General features: G+C 42.8%; 1 protein-coding gene and 1 pseudogene across 3 annotated transcripts in view; one reads left to right on the top strand and one right to left on the bottom strand.

Annotated features, from left to right (window-relative positions):
- TRAF3IP1 (TRAF3 interacting protein 1) overlaps window positions 1-6,974 on the bottom strand; it is a 90,480-nt gene that overhangs the window by 14,220 nt on the left and 69,286 nt on the right. The window lies entirely within an intron of this gene.
- LOC111727952 lies at window positions 5,888-5,987 on the top strand (annotated as a pseudogene).

Below are 6,974 nucleotides of genomic sequence, written 5' to 3'. Positions count from 1 at the left end.
CCCTGGCTGGATTCAAACCCGCCACCTTAGGTGTATGTGGCTGGTGCCTTAGCCACTTGAGCCACAGGTGCTGAGCCTAACATCTAGTTGTTTTGAGATAATTTACTCTGTCACCCAGGCTAGAGTGACATGGCCTCAGCCTAGCTCATGGCAACCTCAAACTCCTGGGCTCTAGTGAGCCTCCTGCCTCAGCCCTGAGTAGCTGGGATTATAGGTGCCTGCCAGCAGGCCTCGCTACTTTCTCTATTTTTAGTAGAGACAGGTCTTATTTTGAGGCTGGTCTCAAACTCCTGACCTAAAATAATCCTCCTACTGTGGTCTCCTAGAGTGCTAGCATTATATTGTCTCCCACCATGCCCAGCCCCAAGTTATAATTCTTGCTTCCCAAATAAAACATTTTATATTTTGAGATTCGTCTTTATATTTCATTTGACTTCAACAATGGAAATATTTGTTAAAACAATCTTATCACTGAAAGGCAGTGGTTCATCCCACCCTAAATGCCACTTTGGCATAAGGATTATTTTCCACTAAAGACACAAGAAACAGCAGGGGCATCTCTCCTTTTCTTCCTAAAAGTGAGAGATGAAATCCATATGTGGAAGATGATCGTTCTGTACCAAAAGGAAAGACAGGTTCTTACTGCCAGGGTGAGAAATTGAGGCCAAGAGAGACCTGCACGGCAGCCCTGGTGGCCCGTCCCCCTTCAGTCTCCACGTACACACGGGCCACTCCCCTCACCCTTCTTGTTCACTCTAAGTTCATAAGTACTTGGCTCCTTGGGGCTTCGTCTTCCTATGGGGGCTCCCCTGTACATGTAAAATATCTGGATGTTTTTCTCTTGTTAATCTGTCTTATGTCAATTTCCTTCTTGGGCCCAGCCAGAGACCCTAAGAGAGCAGAGGAACATGTGACCCCCACACCACAGAGAACTGATCACATTGACTCCAACCACGCAGGCAGCAGAGAAATGCAGAACTCATTCTTGGCTAAAAGGAGCATTTCTCTACTTAAAGCAAGTTAAGAATATGAAATGATTGGCCTAAATCTGCTCCTTCCAAACATTTTAATCAAAGATTATTCTCATGTATTTATCCATTCACATGAACTTTCAAATGTTCTTCACCAAGTTCCAAAAGGTGCCCTAAGTATTTACCAGAATTGCATTAAGTTTGTAAATTAGCAAATAACGACTTTTCTTTTAATATTGACTTTCCCTTCAAGAAACAGCATCTTTCTTGACTTTTCCAGATCTTTTTATATTTCTTGGTAAAATTCTGTCACTTCTCAATATAGTTACTATAAACCTCTTGATAGAAGCAGGCAATGGTGAGTTACACTGTTTCCAGCTCTGGAGCGGAACCTTACCTGCACTTAACACATTGTTCCCAACTGGTTATTGCTCACCCATAGAAAAATACTGACTTTTGTATATTGGTCGCCAGCTAGCTTAATTTTTTTCTAATAGTTAATTTCTTAGTTGATTTACTTGGTAGACAGTTACTATCTTTAAACAACGAGCATCCTATCTGCTGCTTTCCAGAATTAAGCTTGCATTTCTTTTTGTACTGGCTGGAAGCTTCAGAATACCTACACGGGGTTGCAGTACTCACACCTGTTCCGTAGTTAGAGTAAAGGAATTATCTGCAGCCGCTCACTATTACCTGTGATGCAGACAGCTGGCCGCGGGAGAGCTGGCCTCTCTCTCCCATTCTTACTCCACTACAAGTTTTCAGTCATAATGGACAAATCGTATGAGTCATTTATTTGCAAGAGAAAGTAGACTGAGTAGTGATTTTATTTGGTTTAGAAATAAATTCTTGGTTAAGTGTAAGAAATAATCCACGTTTAAAAAGTACTACAACTGACTTGAATTTTTAAAACTGAAATGACAGCCTTTCCTGGACATGGAGGCTGAATAAAGAACAAACACCAAAGAAACAACTAAATGAGATAGACACAATGTACTACCTAATAGGGGACAGTTTTCAATCCTAGAACACTTTTTTTTTTTTTTTGAGAATAAAATAAAGGAACAGCCTTGCCCTGTTGCCCATCACAGCCTGGCTCTGGTGGTCCTCCTGGCTCAGCTTCCCCACACGTCATAATCACATGATGAGCTCCTCATCCGCCTTCAACTCCAGCACATATTTTATTTCACTATTGGTTACTAAGAAAATGCATGCTTTAGAAACAAATTACCTAACTTTTGTTTGTTCTTAAATGAAATCTCTAAGGCCACTCTAGCTATAGATTGTTAGGATTCTGTAATCCTTTAAAAATATACATCAAGTTGCTATCTGTTGATTCTGGCCAAAAAAGGACAACTGGAACTAAATGCTTCCCAATGTGTGCACTGTATACATTGTGTCTATCTCATTTAGTTGTTTCTTTGGTGTTTCTTCTTTATTCAACGGCCATGTCCAGGAAAGACTCAGTCATTCAGTTTTAAAAATTGAACTTAGTTCTAGCATCTTCTAAACATAGATTATTTATTTTGCATAAATCAGAACAAAATATCAGAGGCAACTGCACCTCCTTCTTCCTGTTCCAGGGTGTGGACGCAGGCTGCCCTGGTCCCCCCATTCCTATGTTCCATTAGTTTCACTGGGAATCTGAGAGGGAGGAAGATAAACTCCTGAGCTCAAGCTACTGCAGCTGACCCACAAGTTCTTTTTTTTTGAGACAGAGCCTCAAACTGTCCCCCTGGGTAGAGTGCCATGGCATTACAGCTCACAGTAACCTCCAACTCCTGGGCTCAAGCGAGTCTCCTGCCTCTGCCTCCCAAGCAGCTGGGACCACAGGCACCCACCACAACACCCGGCTATTTTTTGGTTGCAGCCATCATTGTTGTTTGGTGGGCCCAGGCTGGATTCAAACCCTCCACCTTGGGTGTACATGGCTGGTGCCTTAGCCACTTGAGCCACAGGCGCCAAACCCAGAAGTTCTACAGAAAGAGAATTTTGAAAAAACATCAAGCATTCTACTGAGTCCTGATAGTGTGGCAAGAAAAATAGTTGCCACTCTGAAAATATGACAGATGACGTCTTTTGAGAGTGTCCTAAAAATCAAACTAGATTCAACAGAGCTTTGATAAAACTGGTATCCAGCACTCAAAAGAATTTAAGCCATTATAGAAGATATTGCCAGCAAGGACTGGTGTTTTCCACCCTGGTTTTATGGACACAGCACTCAACATTTAAATGTCAACTAACATGTCTGCATGGAAGCCAGAGTTATTTTAATATGCTTCTATCTCATTTCTTTATGCCCCTCATTCCCCTCTAATATATTAACAATAATGCATTTATTATTTTGATTTTTCAGGAGTTCAAAGACTAAAACGTATGTGCAGCTATTTCTTTTCAAATATTGTTAGGATCATCTCATCTTGTGGGCAGGGATGGTGGTGACTAATGGGGCAATGGAGTTGGCTCCGGAAGCAGCTGGGCTCAGAGAGAAGCTGGACGGCATCACCCACCTCCGTCTTCACATGAACATCCCCGGGGAGCATTTCCTACAAAACCAACACCATCACTGTACCCAAAGATCAACCTGATGGATCTGGCGGGGAGCCAGGCAATAGTATTTCATAAAAACTCTCTGTATGGTTCTAATACGCAGACAATTCGAGTTGTACTTTAGCAAATTTCAAAGGACACAGGTTCCAAAGTTCACTTGCTCTACATCTTACAACCCTTTCCATGGCACAGGCAGTGGCAGCAAAATAGTCTAAGTTGAAAAACACGCTTTAAAAGTGCTTTTCTCTTTTCACTATCACCTCTGGAAATGACCATTAGGATTTTTAAATTATTTTGTTTTTTATTTCTACCTCTCCATTAACTAAATGGATTTGTTACTGTAAATGCCTTCTAAATACCATTTTCTACTGAGCCTACTACTGTAATTTTTCCCTATCACTGTTGCTCCAAAACTTTTATAATTTAGCCTTCTAAATTCTTACCATATTTAATAGTTCTGAAAATACCAAATGAAGCAATCACACCTAAAACTAGCCATTAATCCTCAAGGGCAGTGACTGGGTGACACAAGCCCCACTGAGTTGAATAGCTGGCAGGTGAACAGATACCCAAACCCATACCAAGAAGCAGCCAAGAAATCAGAGGTCCTCAGCAGAAAACAAATTTCACAAAATTACGCATACAAGTGAGTCCAAGGACTAGATGGACAACAGAGGAAAATTAAAATAATGGACCATTAGGCCCCAAACACCCACGGTGGCAACACCACAAACAGAGACGGCGGGGACATGCCGTCCCCTGCACAGAAGATGGCCCAGAGCTGCAGCAGAAAGAGGCAGCTTTGCTTAAGCTCCTCACCCCTCCAGCACTCAAACAGGCAGCCCCCAAATAAGTCACCTGGTTTCAGTCCATGACTTATGCCATGGAGGAAATAAAGCCAGGGTAGATGGCTCAGCGCCTATAGCTCACTGGGTAGGGCGCCAGCCACAGGCACCAGGCTGGTGGGTTTGAACCCGGCCTGGGCCTGCCAAACAACGGCAACAATAACAAAAAAACAGCCAGGCATTGTGGTGGGCACCTGTAGTCCCAGCTACTTGGGAGGCTGAGGCAAGAGAATCGCTTAAGCCCAAGAGTTAGAGGTTGCTGTGAGCTGTAATGCCATGGCACTATGCCAAGGGTGACATAGTGACACTCTCTCTAAATAAAAAAAAAAGAAAGAAAGAAAGAAAAGAAAGCCAGGGCGGAGACAGTGAGTGAGCTACAGGACTAACACAGCTGAGTGGAAAGGAAGGCCTCTGTGAAGAAGAAACATGTGAGCACAGACTGGAGTGAAATGGGGGATCTTCTAGGACAGGCCCTGATGTGGTCGCCTGGCCAGCATGCCCAGAATTCAGCCTCCAGATCGCTGCCCGCAGCATAAACTATGGGGAGAGAGACTGGGCCTGCAGAAAATCATGTGTGGACAACGGCTATTTCCCATGGACAAGCAAAGAATGCTTTGACTGAAAACAAACGGGAACAAGTCTGGGATTCTGATGAGCCCCTAGTGAGAGTCCTGGGCTTCCCAAGGAGTCACATAGCCAAAGACAGGCTCTCCCAGGAGAGCCATGGCTCTGCTCCAGACCCATGTGCCCCCAGGCAAGATGTAAACGCAACCGCAACCTCATACTAGTCAGCAGTTCCTGAACACAAAACCTCGTGAGCTTGGCATGGTACTGGGTTTGCAAGTTTCTGGCAAAGTAAGAAGTTGTAATGCAGCACTCTTGGAAGAAACAAGCCAGGGGAAGGTTCTGACTTCTGCCCAGGCCAGGGAGTAGGTATGCAGCCTCTAGGTTCCAGACCTCAGAGAGCCACATCAATCCTTGGATTTAAACTGTTCTTGGGCCCAGGAAAAAACACAGGGTCCCAGATTAATTTGTAAACAGAACCTTGATTCAAAAACCTAACTACAACAATATACACACAAACATGAAAATTCCAAGCCAAAGTCACTTGAATATAAAGTTCTATTTTAAAATATGAGCAAATTAAATATAGTTTCACGCTGGATGAGTAAGAGACTGTGACCAAGCAAAGGTTACTTTTAGGAGTGTGAGAACTGCTCAAACTTAGGGATTTCATTAATACGCAATAATCTCAAAAGCTGTCACAGTTGCTAACATTAACATTCATTTCTGATTGAATGCCTAGAACAGAACCCAACACAGGGCAGGTGACGGGAGGTAGTGGATGGATAATGCTTACTTTTAAAACATAATAACCTGGGCTTAGGCATGACAGCTTCAGCCTGTAATCCTAGCACTTTGGGAGGCCAAGGTGGGAGGATCACTTGAAGCCAGGAGTTCAACACTAGCCTGTGCAATACAGACCTTTTCTCTAGAAAAAATTTTTAATTATTCAGGCCTGTGCTTGCTTCAGCAGCACGTGTACTAAACAACACAGAGGAGATTGGCACAGCCCCTGAGCAAGGACTACACACAAACTCGTGAACTGTTTCACAATTTTTTCAGCCCAGGATTCTGTTTCCTGCTAAACTAATCTTTAAATTCAATGGAGAAATCAAATCTTTCACTCACATGTGACTGATATGCAAATATTGAGGAAATCACAAGATCAGCTCTGCAAGAAATATTCAGACCTGTTCTCTACCCTGACCATCACAGTGGACCTCCAGCAAAGTAGAAAGTGGCATCCAGCAACCAGAAACTACAGGACAGAACCTGGCTTCCACAGTGGCACAAGGGATAAAACTCAGCAATCAACCTTCACAAGTCCACCGCACTTATCAATCCTCTCAATAAATGTGAATGGCTTGAATTCCCCCTGAAGAGGCACAGGCTGGGTGACTAGATAAAAAAGCACACACCATCTTTATGCAGTGTCTTCAAGAAAACACACCCACTCTCAAAGTACAAAATAAGACCTGGGGAGAAGGGTTGGAAAACAGCATTTCAGGTAAATGGACATCAGAAGAAAGGAGGGGTCACAATTTTATTTTCAGATACAAGTGAATTTAAAGCAATAAAAGTTAAGACATAGATTGTCACTATATCCTGGTCAAGGGAATAATACAAGAGGAGATTTCAATTCTAAGCATACACACACACACACACACACACACACATATATGCACCCAATTTAAATGTTCTCAGATTTATGAAACAAACTTTAACTGGTCTGAGCAACATAATATCCTGCAACACCACAAAGTCTGGGGACTTTAACACCCCTCTGACAGAACTGGACAGATCTTAAACAGAAACTAAATAAAGATACAAAGGACTTAAATGCAACCCTAGAACAATTGGGCTTAATAGACATACACAGAAGATACCATCCCCAAACTAATGAGTATATGTTTTTCTCAGGAGCCCACAGATCATAAACCAAAATAAATTATATCCTAGGACACAAATCAAACCTCAACAAAATTAAAAGAACTAAAATTGGGCAGTGCCTGTGGCCCAAAGGAGTAGGGCGCTGGCCCCATAT

This window comes from Otolemur garnettii, unplaced genomic scaffold (genome assembly GCF_000181295.1).
Source record: "Otolemur garnettii isolate 467f Iridium unplaced genomic scaffold, OtoGar3 scaffold00133, whole genome shotgun sequence".
Taxonomy (NCBI): domain Eukaryota; kingdom Metazoa; phylum Chordata; class Mammalia; order Primates; family Galagidae; genus Otolemur; species Otolemur garnettii.
Note: the sequence above shows the minus strand (reverse complement) of the source record. Positions and strands in the feature narration are given on the sequence as shown.